Below are 14,351 nucleotides of genomic sequence, written 5' to 3' on the forward strand. Positions count from 1 at the left end.
TGTCGTGCCTCTGCAATGATTATGCCCCCACAGTTCTGGCCCTGGCAGGGTAGAAGGAGCAATGCTGACACTCACCAGGGCCAGAAATAGGATGAGGAGAATGAGGCACTCGCCCGGGGTGCACAATCGAAGAGCCGCCCCAAACTCAGTCATCGAGATCAATAATGTTTTCATTTCTTACCTCCCGTGCCCCCATTCTCAGGAAGCCACTGGAGGATGCACACCACCAAAACAGGGGAACAACAAGCCTAGGGAGAGAAAGAAGTAAGATTCCAGAAATGAGGACTTGAACACAGGAAGTACAGTGAAGGCATGTCTCAGCATGAAGGTGAGGGGTGAGTGCCCTAAGGGAACCATCGAGTATCAGGCCCAGCAAGCAACATGTCCAGATTCAAACAAGAGGATGGAGGGAAAATGAGCCTGAGGTGTTTGATTGAATGGAAGCTACTACTGATAGGTGAGTGGCAGAGATGTGGAACACCTGAACAAATTAACATAGATCCGGGACATCAGGCAAATAAAAAAAGGCAGTAGTTAACTCCGGGGGACAATAGGCTCACACAAAAAGAGTGCAATTGTAACGTACAACTGGGCTCAGCGACGCTTTTGTTCAATGAAAAATTGGAAATCACCATATGGGAGGATGGAAGGAAAGGAAGTAGGGGATTGATGGGAGATTTAAGTCCTTATTTACCACAGTAGGAAGTCAGGAGCTAATGCCCACAATTGAAATATCAAAAAATATTGTGTGTGTGTGTGTGTGTGTGTGTATATATATATATATATATATATATATATTATATATTTTTTTTTAAATGGAGCTTCATACTGGACGACATACCCAAAAGGGTTCAAGGTGATTAGAACCTAGAGGTGATGCTGGCCTTGGCGAGCGCAGGGCAGAGACTGTGCCTTTCCTTCTAACCTTTAAGTACAATTTCACTTTAACTATCTATGTGCTGGTATTATTTTCAAGTTCCCCAAGCGTAGTGAAAAACAATTCAGTCCTGGTATCGCTACAATCCAGCCTGTCATATAGCAGGTTGTCAAGCGTGTGCTTGTGGAATAAACAGCGGGAGAGAGACCAGAACCGAAGGGGTTTCACAGGCTTCCTGGAGGGGGAAGAGGGGCTGCACTGGGGCTGGAGTCTGCTGAGGATTTGGATGAGCAGAAAGAGGGACTCCAACCACCTGGAGAGGAGCGACGGGGTCATCAAAAACTGAGCAAGCTAATTTATTGCATTGCTTAATCCTGCTGAATTTCCGAATCCTAAAGGGAAAGCCCCAAAGGGAAGGCAGTGGAAAAGCAAAATCTGCCAGGGGGCACTGCCTGTGTGCACACAACTCTCCACAGGAGTGGGCTCTTGTTAAGGGAGCACATGACATCCCTTCTCGTCCCCTCTGCAACCCTCTGCATCCCTCCCCTCTGCAACCCTCAGACCTACACTTGTTATTTCCATCAGAACAAGGGTGCTCAAACTGCACAGCAGAATGACCTATGGGGCTGTCCCCAGGGAGCACCTGTCTGGAACCACTTCCTGCATAGTCTGACCCTACTGGGCTAGGAAGGGACCTTCGCCTCAGCGCTGGGACCATGGGGAGGTAAGAGAGGCACTCATTCTCGGGGTCCTGCAGGGCCAAGGGCAGATCCTGCAGGATTTAAAAGTGTGATGTTTTGTTCTTCATGGATTTTTTTTTAATTTAAAAACGTATTGAGGTATTAAGTGACATATCCCATTATATTAGTTTTAGGTGTGTCATATAATGATTTGATGTAAGTAGGCATTGTGAAATGATTATACAAGCTTAGTTAGAATTAATTTTTCCATACAAACCAATATTTTCAAGTATTCTGAAATCTAGGAGGAGCAGAGGGGAAATAGCTGAGAGATATTTCAGAAGTGGGATCCATAGGATGAATTTTTTTTTCTGAAGTTATTGTTTGTCAGTTGGTTGCTGAGTTTTCATGTACCTGCCATAATTCTTCCGAAACTCTCCAACAAAACCTAAAACTGCTCTCATTTCGATCAACCTCCTCAGATAACCTGTACAAATCACATCTTTTCCCCAGCTGTCATTCTAGAACCATCCTTCCCCATCTGCCTGAGGAGTTACCTCTCTTTCTTGTTAGTTGACCTCACTGTGTCCTGGACCCAGACCCTTCCTATTTCTTGGCTGACTTCCTTGTTTTGGTGTAGCACATTCTCCAGTGAATTTCTAAGAATTGTAAAAGGAGGTAAATTTTGTGAATCGTTTCATGTCTGAGTATGTATTTATTTTACATATTCCAAGTATGTATTTTTTTAAAGAGCCTGCATTTTACTTATGCAATGGATAGTTTGGCAAGGTATGGAATTCTAGCTTACAGATAAATTTCTCTCAAAGATTTTGAAATCTCAAGAGATTTTTGATTGCTCAGTTGTTTTCTGTTTTGCACTTTTGTTGTTGAGAAGTCTGATGCTATCCTAAGTTCTTATCCTTTATACATGACCTGTCCTTCCCATTTCTCCTTTTCAGGTTTTTTCTTTGTCTCTGATGCTCTGGATTTCATGATAATGTGCTTTGGTATAGATTGTCTATGACTCATTGCTGCTGGGTGCTCATGAGTGCTTTCCAAGTTGACACTCATGTCCTTCAGTTCTAGAGAATCTTCTTGCTTCATCCCTTGGGAGAATTTCTACCCTCTATTCTCTCTGTTTGTACTTTTCAAAATTCATATTAGTGGGACATTTGAAACTCTTATTTCTTACCTTTTGGACATCTAATTTGAACCTCTAATTTCTTACCTATTTTCTCCTACTTTCTGACTTGTCACTTTGTTCTGTTTTCCAAAAGATGTTTTCAACGTACTCTTTCAGTCCTTCAATTGATTTTAAAATTTCAGCTATAAAAAAATAAAATAAAATAAAATTTCAGCTAGAACATTTTCTTTTTACTTTCCAAGTCCTTTCGATTATTCTTTGAATATTTTTTCAATACCCAGTGCTCATCATAAGTGCCCTCCTTAATACCCATACCTATTTAGCCCATCCCCCCTCCTCTGCCTACCACCCCTCCAGTAATCCTGTTTTTTCTTTATAGTTAAGAGTCTGTTTTGTAGTTTGCCTCTTTTCCCTGCCCTATGCTCATCTGTTTTGTTTCTTAAATTCCACATATGAGTGAAATCTTATGGCATTTGTCTTTCTTTGACTGACTTATTTCACTTAGCGTAATACTCTCTAGCTCCAACCATGTTGCAAATGGCAAGATTTCATTTATTTTTATGGCTGAGTGATATGCCATGATATATATATAATATATATATGATATATGATATATATCATATATATATATGATGTCTTCTTTACCCATTCATCAGTTGATCAACACTTGAGTTCTTTCCATATTTGCTATTGTTGATAATGCTGCAAAAAAACATTGAATATACCCACCTCGAATCTATATTTTTGTATCCCTTGAGTAAATACCTAATTGCTGGATTATAAGATTGTTCTATTTTTAACTTCTCTTTTTTTAAATATTTTATTTATTTATTCATGACACACACACACACACACACACACACAGAGGCAGAGACACAGGCAGAGGGAGAAAGAGGCTCCTTGCAAGGAGCCTGATGTGGGACCCAATCCTGGGACTCCAGGATTGTGCCCTGGGCTGAAGGCAGGCGCTAAACTGCTGAGCCACCCAGGGATCCCCCCCGATTTTTAACTTTTTTGAAGAGCCTCCTTACTGTTCTCCAGAATGGCTGCCCCAGTTTGCATTCCCACCAGTAGTGTAAGTGGGTTCTCCTTTCTCTTTATTTTTGCCAACACCTGTTGTTTCCTGTGTTGTTCATTTTAGGTGTGACGTGGTATCTCATCATGGTTTTGATTTGTATTTCCCTGATGATGAGTGATGTTGAGCACCTTTTCATGTATCTTTAGTCATCTGTCCTCTTTGGAGAAATGTCTATTCATGTCTTCTGCCCATTTCTTAACTGGATTATTTGTTTTTTGGGCGTTAAGTTTGATAAGATCTTTATAGATTTATAGATTTTGGATACTAATAACCCTTTATCAGATATGTCATTTGCAAATATCCTCTCCCATTCTGAAGGTTGTCTTTCAGTTTTGTTGATTGTTTCCTTCTTTTTTTATCTTGATGAAGTCTCAATAGTTTATTTTTGCTTTTGTTTCCCTGGCCTCTGGAGACATGTCTAATAAGAAATTGCTACAGCTAGGGTCAAAAAGGTTACTGTCTGTGCTTTTTCCTAGGATTTTGATGGTTTTCTGTCTCACTTTAGGTCTTTCATCTATTTTGAATTTATTTTTGTGTATGGTGAAAGAAAGTGGTCCAGTTTCATTCTTTTGTGTGTGGCTCTCCGGTTTTCCCAATACCTTTTGTTAAAAAGACTGTCTTTTTTTCATTGGATAGTCTTTCCTGCTTTGTTAAAGATTAGTTGACCATATAGTTGTGTGTCTATTTCTGGGTTTTCTATTCTGTTTCACTGATCTCTGTGTCTGTTTTTGGGCCAGTACCATTCTGTTTTGATGATTACAGCTTTGTAATATAACCTGAAGTCCGGAATTATGGTGCCTCCAGTTTTACTATTCTTTCTCAAGATTGTTTTGGCTATTCAGGGTCTTTTGTGGTTCCATACAAATTTTAGGGTTGTTTGTTCCAGCTCTGTGAAAAATGCTGTTGGTATTTTGATAGGGATTGCCTTAAATGTGTAGATTGCTTTGGATAGTGTAGACATTTTAACAATATTTTTTCTTCTAATCCATGAGCATGGAATGTTTTTCCATTTCTTTGTGTCATCTTCAATTTCTTTCATAAGCGCTTGATAGTTTTCAGAGTACAAATCTTTTCTCCCTTTGGTTGTATTTATTTCTAGGTTATCTTACGGTTTTCGGTGCAATTATACATGGAATCAATTCCTTGATTTCTCTTTCCGCTGCTTCATCATTGGTGTATAGAAAAGCAACAGATTTCTGTATGTTGATTTTTATATCCTATGACTTTCCTGAATTCGTTTATCAGTTCTAGCACTTTTTTGGTGGAATCTTTTGGGTTTTCTATATAGAGTATCATGTCATCTGCAAATAGTGAAAGTTTGCCTTCTTTCTTGCTGATTTGGATGCCTTTTATTTCTTTTTGTTGTCTGATTGCTGAGGCTAGGATTTCCAGTACTATGTTAAAAAGCAGTGGTGAGAGTAGATATGTCTGTAGAGGAAAAGCTCTATTTTTCCCCAATGAGGATGATATCAGCTGTAGATCTTTCATGTATGGCCTTTATGATGTTGTGGTATGCTCCTTCTATCCCTACTTTGTTGAGGTTTTCATCACAAATAGATATTCATGACAGAACAAATAAAGTCCCAACAAACAAAAGTCCAGGGATGGATGGCTTCACAGGAGAATCCTACCAAATACTTATTTTTTAATGTATTTATAAAGATTGTATTTATTTATTTAGGGAGAGGGAAAAGAGAGAGAGAGCATGAGTCAGGAGGAGGACAGAAGCACAAGCAGACTCCTGCTGAGTGGGGAGCCTGACACGGGGCTCGATCCCAGGGCCCTGAGATCATGACCTGAGCCCAAGGCAGATGCTTAAGTAACTGAGCCACCCACACACCCCTCTACCACATATTTAAAGAAGAGTTAATACATATTCTTCTCAAACTCTTCCAAAAAATAGAAATGGAAGGAAATTTTCCAAACTGATTCTATGAGGCCAGCATGACCCTGATACCCAAACCAAAGATTCCACTAAAAAAAAAGACAACTACCATGAACATGGATGCAAAAATTCTCAACAAAATATTAGCTAATCGAATCCAACAGTATATTAAGAGAACCATTCACCACTATCCAGTGGGATTTATTCTTGGGCTGCAAGGGTGGCTCAATACCTACAAATCAATCAATGTGATACACCACATTAATAAGAGAAAGGCTAAGAACCATATGATCTTCTCAATAGATGCTGAAAAAGCATTTAACAAAGTATAGCATCCATTCCTGATATTCTCTGAATATTTCTTTAAAAAATAGCATTCTGTCTCTCTCTTTCTCTCTGTGTGTCTCTCATGAATAAATGAATAAAATCTTAAAAAAGCAGGGGGGATCCCTGGGTGGCTCAGCGGTTTAGAGCCTGCCTTCAGCCCAGGGCGTGATCTTGGAGACCCAGGATCGAGTCCCATGTCGGGCTCCCTGCATGGAGCCTGCTTCTCCCTCTGCCTGTCTCTCTCTCTCTCTCTCTCTCTCTCTCTCTCTCTCTCTGTGTGTGTGTCTCTCATGAATAAATGAATAATATCTTTTAAAAAAATAGCATTCTGTTCATTTCCCCTCCCCCAGGTATGCAATACATTTTATTAATTTTCTGAGGATATTTTTAGTTTTTCCCTCCTACTTGTCTCTGTTTCATCTGAGTTTCTTTCTCTGCCTGCCAAACCACTTTCTTGCTTCTCTTTCCCTGTCTCAAGGCTTTCCTATCGGAGGCCTTTCTAAGATGTCCGGGGAGCCTTGGCAGCAAATCTTATTTAAGACAGAAGCACCAACAATCTGACAGGAAGTTCTGTGCTCATAGACACGGTTTGTCCTTGGATAGGCTTCCCCAGAGGTGACCTGGTGGCGAGCCTAAATGCCACCATCTCCTAAATGCCATCTTTTCTCCTGAGCTGGGTAGTTATTCTGCCTGAGAGGAGATCTCTAATTTCTACTGGGGGTCTGTAGCCTTCTGAGGGTGGAATAGCAGGTGGAAGTCTACGATTCTGTATTCAATCCCCACTTAGGTGTGATCCCTTGTCCCCAGCCTCCACTTCACTGACCCAGTGTCACCACTTTCGTCTCTCTGGAGAGGAAGCTTTCCCTCCTCAGCTTAAGTGGGGAGGGACCTTGCAGCAGGAGGGAGAGGGCGGCTCTAACTGCTTTCACGCTGCTCCTTCCATTTCCAGCCTCACTCCTGCTCGCAGAGGAGCCGGGCAGCTCTCCTTCCAGAGTCTTTCCAGGCAACAAGGCAGATCCGGCTTGTGTGTCCTGTTGTCTCTTCTCTGGTGTCTTGTCTTTTTCTGTCATTTTAGTCAGTCTTAGCGGGAGTGGGGGCAACCGACGGAGCTTACTCGTGCGGGCACCGTGGCGGGGCTGCATCACCTCCTGGCACATCTACATGCCGGCGGCCCCGCTTCTGCTCTCAGGCCCAGCTGTCTCCCCTGAGCCCAGACCCATGCATTCAGCTGTGTCCTGGCACTTTCTCCGCAGTGGGTCGCCAGGCCCCTCAAGGGCAGCACAGCTCCAGCTGAACTCCTCATCGCTCCCTCCACACCTGCTCTTCCTCCTGTGTCCTGCAGGAGTTAATCCCCACCCCCAATCCCCTGTGGTCTGGGAACCGGCTCCTTCTGCTTGCCCCCAAGAGGGTCGACCATCACACACTGTCAGCTCCCCTTCCTGGTCACCTCGTGAGCCCGTCCACATCTCTCCATCCCCACCAGGACCCGTCAGGGCCATGCATCATTTCTGCCCCGGACTGCAACACCCCTGGCAGCTCTCCTTTCCACCGCTGGGGCTCAGGCCGACCTCTCTCAACCTGATCACGCCCAGGGGTTTCTCACTGTCCTGAGATAACCTAACCCTTTCACTTGGCCTGTGAGTTTTATTGTCTGTCCCCAGACAACGTCGGTAGGCCCACCCCTGGCTTCTAACCGCGAGTACTCCAAACCTCTATCCTCCAAATATCACATGACGTGTTCTCTCCATGCCAGCCGGGCCTTGGAGTTGGGCCTATCTGTTCCTTGCTCCTTCCCGTCTCGCCTGTCTTCTCTCTTCTTCCTGCCTCTTCTCCTTTCTCTGATCTCTTGTTGATTAAGCGTCAGCATCAATGTTACTGCCTCCAGGAAGCCTTCCACGACTGCGCCCCACCCCACCTTCCCAAGCTTGATGCCGTGCCCCTTACTCTTGTACTTGTTACATCACTAATGAATCAATCCAGGGCCCAGTGAAGTCGGCCGTGGTCAGAGTGGGTGTCTGTCTTTTGTCTGAGGAGGATATCTGTATCGGGCATCTTCAGGAGCCTGCTGTTTGGGAGACACCCCTGGAGGAGAGCTCGTAAATCACTCTGTGCTTGCCTCAGTGGCACCCAGGTCTATGGGGGTGGGGTCGGCCGAGAGAAGGAGGGGGGTCACAAAGCTTCACCCCTCCGTAGTGAGTGCGAGCTTCCCTCCTCTGCAGTTTCCTTGGACTGCAGCTGTGCTGGAACAGAGACCTGGGGAGTGGGGGTGGTGGTGGGGTGGGGGGGTAGGTGGGGTGCGCTGGGAAGCAGATCCAAGCCTGGGTGCCCAGGGGGGCTGAGTCACCGTGAGCAGCTCCTCCTCAGCGGCAGCGAGCAGCTCCTGAGGCAGGATGGCAGCTGGGGAGCAGCGAGGCCACTTCAGGGGGATCAAAGTCCCTGGCCAGTGTCTCAACCCCATCCGCATCCCACCCCAGTCACCGCTTCCTGCCTCCCTCCTCCTCCCTCTTGCCACCTTTAAATTAAACATCACCCCGCAGTGTTTCCCACCCCCCTCTCTATCCCCACCATCCTGTCCACCCCAGATCAGGCTTCATTTCCTCTGGCCTGGTGTCCTGTGGGGACCAGATTCTATTTGGCCCCTACACCTGCCTGCTCTGGTGGTGATGAGGCAGGAGCCTGGGATGGTCAAGAGCAGAGGCTCTGGAGCTGGGCTGCCCGGGGCTGGAAATCAGAGACCTTCATGGCTCCAGGGCTCCCTTCCCTCATCTACAGATTGTGTGTGAAAACAACACTAGCTCATCGGACTGCTGTAAGATGAAGCCAGGTGATGTGTGTCGAGTACTTGGAACGGTGCCTGGTGCACATAAGCCTTACAAAGTGGTGCTTCTTATCCCACGTCCCAGGCAGGTGCTCAGGGACATCTGGGCCATAGACTGGTGTCAGGGATGCTGGAGAGCGCACTGTCCTCTGCTCTCTGTACCGTAGCCTCCTTGCTGGTCTCCCTGCCTCCTGCTGACCCTTCCACTCCGCCCTGTCGTGTGGGACGGCCAGGGCTGGCCTCTGCCTACTTCTCTGCCAACTACACACATGCACACGTGCACGCACACACCCCTCCATTGGGTTCCCTATGCCCCTGGCTGGTCCCACGTTCCAGGCTTTTGCTCATAAGGTTCTCTCTGCCCGCAAGTGGCTGCTTATGGCCTTGGGCTGTGATCACCTTCTCTGTGAAGCCTTTTCTTCTCAGCTACCTCAAACTCAGGTGTAAACGTGCCCACCTCACACTTACCTGCCTTGTTCCTCCCACCGGCAGCTTCCTCGGGAGCCCTCCATCCTTGCAGATGCTGCGTGGAATGGCAATTGGTTGCCTGCGAGTCTCCCCAACTCTGGCATCGGGGGTGGGCGTAAGCCTCCAGGGTCCGGGGACTCCTCCCTGCGCCAGCACAGGCGGCAGGTGCTGCAGGATCCCACGGGCAGACGCAGCCCTTTTGCCTGCCTGGGCAGCTGGGATCCTGGCCATCTGCAGGGGGCAGGGGGCAGGACCTTGCCAGCCTCTGCTCACCACCTCCATGCCCACTGTCCTTCTAGTCCTTTCTTCCTTCCACACCCCAGTATTGAGTGCCTGGAGGTCAGAAGTGAAAGGGAGATGTCTTGCCCTGTCGAACTCCCAGGCCTGTGGGACATCACGAAACTGTGCTCTCCATGGCAGTCCTGTCCTGATTCTGAGGAGGCCAAGGCCCAGGAGGTGGGGGATTTGCTGAAGGATGCGTGGCGAGCTGAGGGTCAGGCTCCTACTGACTGTACTTCTCTTGTGCTCATAGGTACAAGTACCACGTCTATAAGCCTGGCCTCTGCCCTCCTCCCATTCCCCGTCATTCCTCAGATCTTCAGGGCCCCTTCTGGGGCCAACCACTGCATCCTAAACTAATCCATCTTAAAGGGATGGCACCAAGGGTAAGATGTCCTTAAGCTCCAGTGGGGACCATTCCTGCGGTCCCATGTGCTGTGGGAGAGCACTGTTGGGTTAACGTGGCTGCTGGAAGATGCTCCCCAATGCCCAGCCTGAGCTTACAGCCAGGTCAGTCACGTCTACCTCAGGATGAGTGAGATCCTGACTCCTTCCCAAGGTGGCTTTTAATAACAGGAGCTAAGGACAGATTCAGGGCACCAGAGAGGGAAGTGCCTTTGCCTGAAGTCACACAGCATGGGCCAGGCAGAGATAGGGAGCCTGGGCTCATTCTGAACATAAATCCCAGAGCCGCAGCTAGTCTTCGGGGCACCTATACTACTCCCTCTGCCTCCTACCTGGTGGGCCCCATGGGTACTGTGGAAAAGCTGCAGGGACAGGTGGAGGCGGAGAGCGGGCATGTGGAAGATGAAGGAAGGGGAAACATCCCTTCAGACTGTTACCCTGCCCCACTCTTCCCAGGTATGCACTTGTTTCGGGGGGGTCTGTGGGAGAAGAGAGGGGCATCGAACCATGTGCCTTCCTCCCCATTTCGCCAGACTCCTGGCCATCGCCTCCTCTCCTTCTAGCGGAGGGTAGAGTTTTTGTTGTTGTTTTTGTGGTGTTTTTGGCATAGAGGGTGAACTCTGGTTGTCATGGCAACTCCAGCAGAGGGAAGCAGGGAGAGAGCCTGAGTGGGGTGAATGTATCCCACTATCAGCTGGTTCTCTAAGTGGGGATGTGCAGACGACAAAGGCTGGGGGGTCCAGAGAAAGGCCCTGGCCTAGGAAGGCCCTGTGGGCCCCCACGTCCCCCTGTCTGACCTGGCTCCAGGCTGCCTTTGGCATAATGCAAGCCTTTCTCCTCTTGAGGGAGACATGGGCTTCCCCCTGCTGCCACATGAAGTTGTGAGTAAACTGTCTTAGTGTGGGTGACGGAGAAAGGTGAGGGAGAGCGCCCGGAGAAATGTCCCCCCACTGGGGCACTCGTGCTGACTCCTTGGTCCTGTTGAGGCAGAGGACAGGGAGTGACGCAGGGCCAGGGAGTCCTTTGGGTGGCCTGAGACACGAGCTCAACCACTCCAAGCCTCAGTCTGGGCAGCCACACGAGAGCACAGGACCAGGCCTTTGATGGTTAAACACTTTTCCAAGGCAATAGTCTCCCTTTGCTATTCATTTCTTATAACACATGTCCCTCCAGTTCACTTTTCCACTTTGACAGTGACAAAGAAATAGTTTTCTACTAAAACAACAGCACATGGCCAGTGCTAAATGGCAGCTGGCGTTGGAAATGGGGGCGATGGGGAGTGGTAGGGACCGTAGCCAAATGGAGAGCTTTTTTTTCTGGATGACGGGCACTGTGCCTACTCACTCCAGTTGACTGTTGCCATGTGGACATGCTGGCTCAGTGGCTCTGGAGGAGCCAGAAATCCTGATTCTGTGAAACTTCCTGATTTTTACCTTTATCCTCACTGTAGTCCTGTGCCCACCCAGACACAGGACTTCTCAAGATCAAGAAGAGGGGACCCCTGCTCTCACCTAAACAGTTAAAATAGACCAAGCCTTTAGAAATCATCTCATTTGCCTCATCCTGTGCCAGATAGGGACACTGGGACCCAGACAGGACTGGGACCTGTCTGGCCAAGGGTACTGAACGGGTTTGCGGCAGGGCTGCAGCAGGAGGAACCCAGGGCGGATAAACAGGACGACCCAAGACTGTGTGTGCTGCTGAGCCCCACGGTGAACACCTTGCCCCACATCAAGGTCAGATGGGACTGAGAGGACCTGGGGATTATTATCATCGTAGCCTATCCTGGGATAGGCACGTCTTGGTGCTTTACACGTATGTGTCCAAGAAGCAGAGTTTGTGTCGATTAAAAAAACAATTTTATTTTTGTATTCCAGAGACCCTTGAAAAATGCTATTGGGGAATCTGTCTTTTGCTTTATGAGATGAGAACTTGGGCAGATCCCATGTCTTTTCTGCTCATTCTTAGGCTATAGAGAAGGTGTTAATTATAACTCCGATATTGATTTAACAGCCCTTTGCCCATGCCTGCCTTGGGTCTATAGTGGGAAGGAGCCCACGGCGGGTTTCTCTGTGCTTCTTCCCTCCTCTGGCCCTTATCCAGCTTGCTAGCCTGTTTCTGACCCCTCCTGGGTGCGGGAGGGGCAGAAGGGGCAGGAGGGAGGTGGGAAGGGAGACTTGGCACCATTATGAGCTGGCTTCCTATTCTGAGCCTGGCAGGTGGGTAAAGCTGGCCCTTCTTCTGCAATACCTGGGTGGGCGCTGTCTTTATTCTGGTAGTCAGGGAAGGAAATGGCACTCTTCATGGGAGGCAATGCCCACCCCATTGCCCACCACCCAGCCACAGGGGCCTCTCATCAACTGGACCATCCCAAGGAACTTGATTGGTGTCGGATGTCTTATACCTGGTCACTTGCCTGCTGTGTGACCTTGTTCAAGACCTTGTTCAAGACTCCGTTGGGGCGAATCCCTGGGTGGCGCAGTGGTTTGGCGCCTGCCTTTGGCCCAGGGCGCGATCCTGGAGACCCGGGATCGAATCCCACATCGGGCTTCCGGTGCATGGAGCCTGCTTCTCCCTCTGCCTCTCTCTCTCTCTCTCTGTGACTATCATAAATAAATAAAAAAATTAAAAAAAAAATGACTCCGTTGGTCTTAGCTGCCCTCCTCTGTAGAATAGAGAGGCTACGTACTTTTGCATAAGGCTGTCTTCCTGCTGACGAGGGGCAGCCAGGTCCTCTTGTCTCCTGGCTCCTACCTGGGCCCCAAGCAGAAGAGCAAAGCCACTCCCCAGTTGCTCGAGGATTCTGAGCTCATGTCCCCCTCAGAGCCTTCAGGGCCTCTGCTGCTTGCTGGAGATGCCCTCCCGTCTCTGAAGTCACCCCTGTCCCTCTGCCCTGTGAAGGACCCCGCTCCTGCCCTGCCATCCTCCTTCTTCCCCAGCACCACGTGAGGGTGGGGAATGTGATGCAGGGGGAGGACTTGACACCTGCTGGGTCCCTGGACTTTTTCCTCCTCCTTGTCTTCCATCTCCTGACCCCACTCGCACCCAGCACAAGGTCCTGCAGATGGGGAACTGCCACAGAGGAATGGTGAGGACCCAAGAGGGCCAAGTCAGTGCCTGGAGGAGGATGGGAGCCCAGCGAGAGTGAGCTGCTGGTCTTGGGTCGAGGGAGAATTTGCTGTGAGACAAGGAGAGTGGGTGCAGGCCTTCCACCCGAGAAGGGGCTCAAGTTCTGGGGACCCTGTGCTTCCTTTCCTCTGTAATCAGAGTGCTGGGGAGGCATGCCCCTGACCTCCCGGCTGGCTGGGGACAGGGCTGTGGGGGCAGGGCTGAGACTGTGTAGCAGGATGGGCTGGTTACCAGGAGTCTCAGCTCCTCCTTCCATTTGGGAAGTCACTCTGATTTTCAGAAGAGATGGGGTCAGTCAGGTTAACCAAGAAATGTCTAGGAATCAGCCCTTGACATTTTGTCCTAACTCCCAGAAAACAGCCCCATTACCTGGGCCCCCACAGGCTCCCTGCTCCTGGCCCTGGTCTAGCCCTTCCCATACTGTGGGGAAACGACCACGCAACCCGCCCCCTTCTTTGAGGCCCAGGGCTTGGGCTGTGTCCTGCTCTCCTCTGGACCTCAGCCCTGGGCCTCTTACCTGGCACAGAATCGGTATTTGACCAATGTTTGGCGAGTGAATGACTGAATGCATCCAGGAAGAAGGGGGGACAGGAAGAGGGGAGGAGAGAGAAGGGGTGGGAGTCTGGGTGTGGATGTCAGCTCCAGCCTGCTGAGTTCATTTTTGCCTCACAGCAGGAAATGGGGGGGCATGGGGGAGGGTACTTAAGATAATGACCTTCTGGTGGGAAGTGACACACCGCTGGCCTACTGGCCCTGCCCCTGCAGCCGGTTGAGCAATGAGCAGCTCAGCCCCACACTCCTCCCATCCTGCCCTTGTCTGGGCCCCAGGAGCTGCTTTGGGGAGGTAGGGGCAGGTAGGCAGAGATTTGGAGAGGGCCAGAGGCAGCAGCAGGTGGAAGAGGACAAGAGGGGAAAAGAGTGGGGGTGGAGACAGCAGAAGGAAAGAGAGCAAAGGACGGGTTTGCTTTCAGAGCAGGGATGGAGAATCTGAGATGGTTCTTGGCCTCACAAAGAAGAATCTCCCTGCTGGGTCCTGGTTCCTGAATCTGGCCTATCTCCTCTGAAAATGGGTGGAGTTCCTGTGGGGGATGAGGGGCTCCAATCCAGCCCCCTGGGCATGGTTGACCAGAGCCAACCAGACTCTCTCCTTAGAGTCAGGGGGACGCGGTCGTGAGGGAGTGTGACCCTGTGCTACTCACTAAGTGTCTCTACGGGCCAGCTGCTTAAACTCTGTCTGCCTCAGTTTGCCCATCCGTAACCT

The sequence above is a fragment of the Nyctereutes procyonoides genome, unplaced genomic scaffold (genome assembly GCF_905146905.1).
Source record: "Nyctereutes procyonoides isolate TBG_1078 unplaced genomic scaffold, NYPRO_anot_genome, whole genome shotgun sequence".
NCBI classification, from domain to species: domain Eukaryota; kingdom Metazoa; phylum Chordata; class Mammalia; order Carnivora; family Canidae; genus Nyctereutes; species Nyctereutes procyonoides.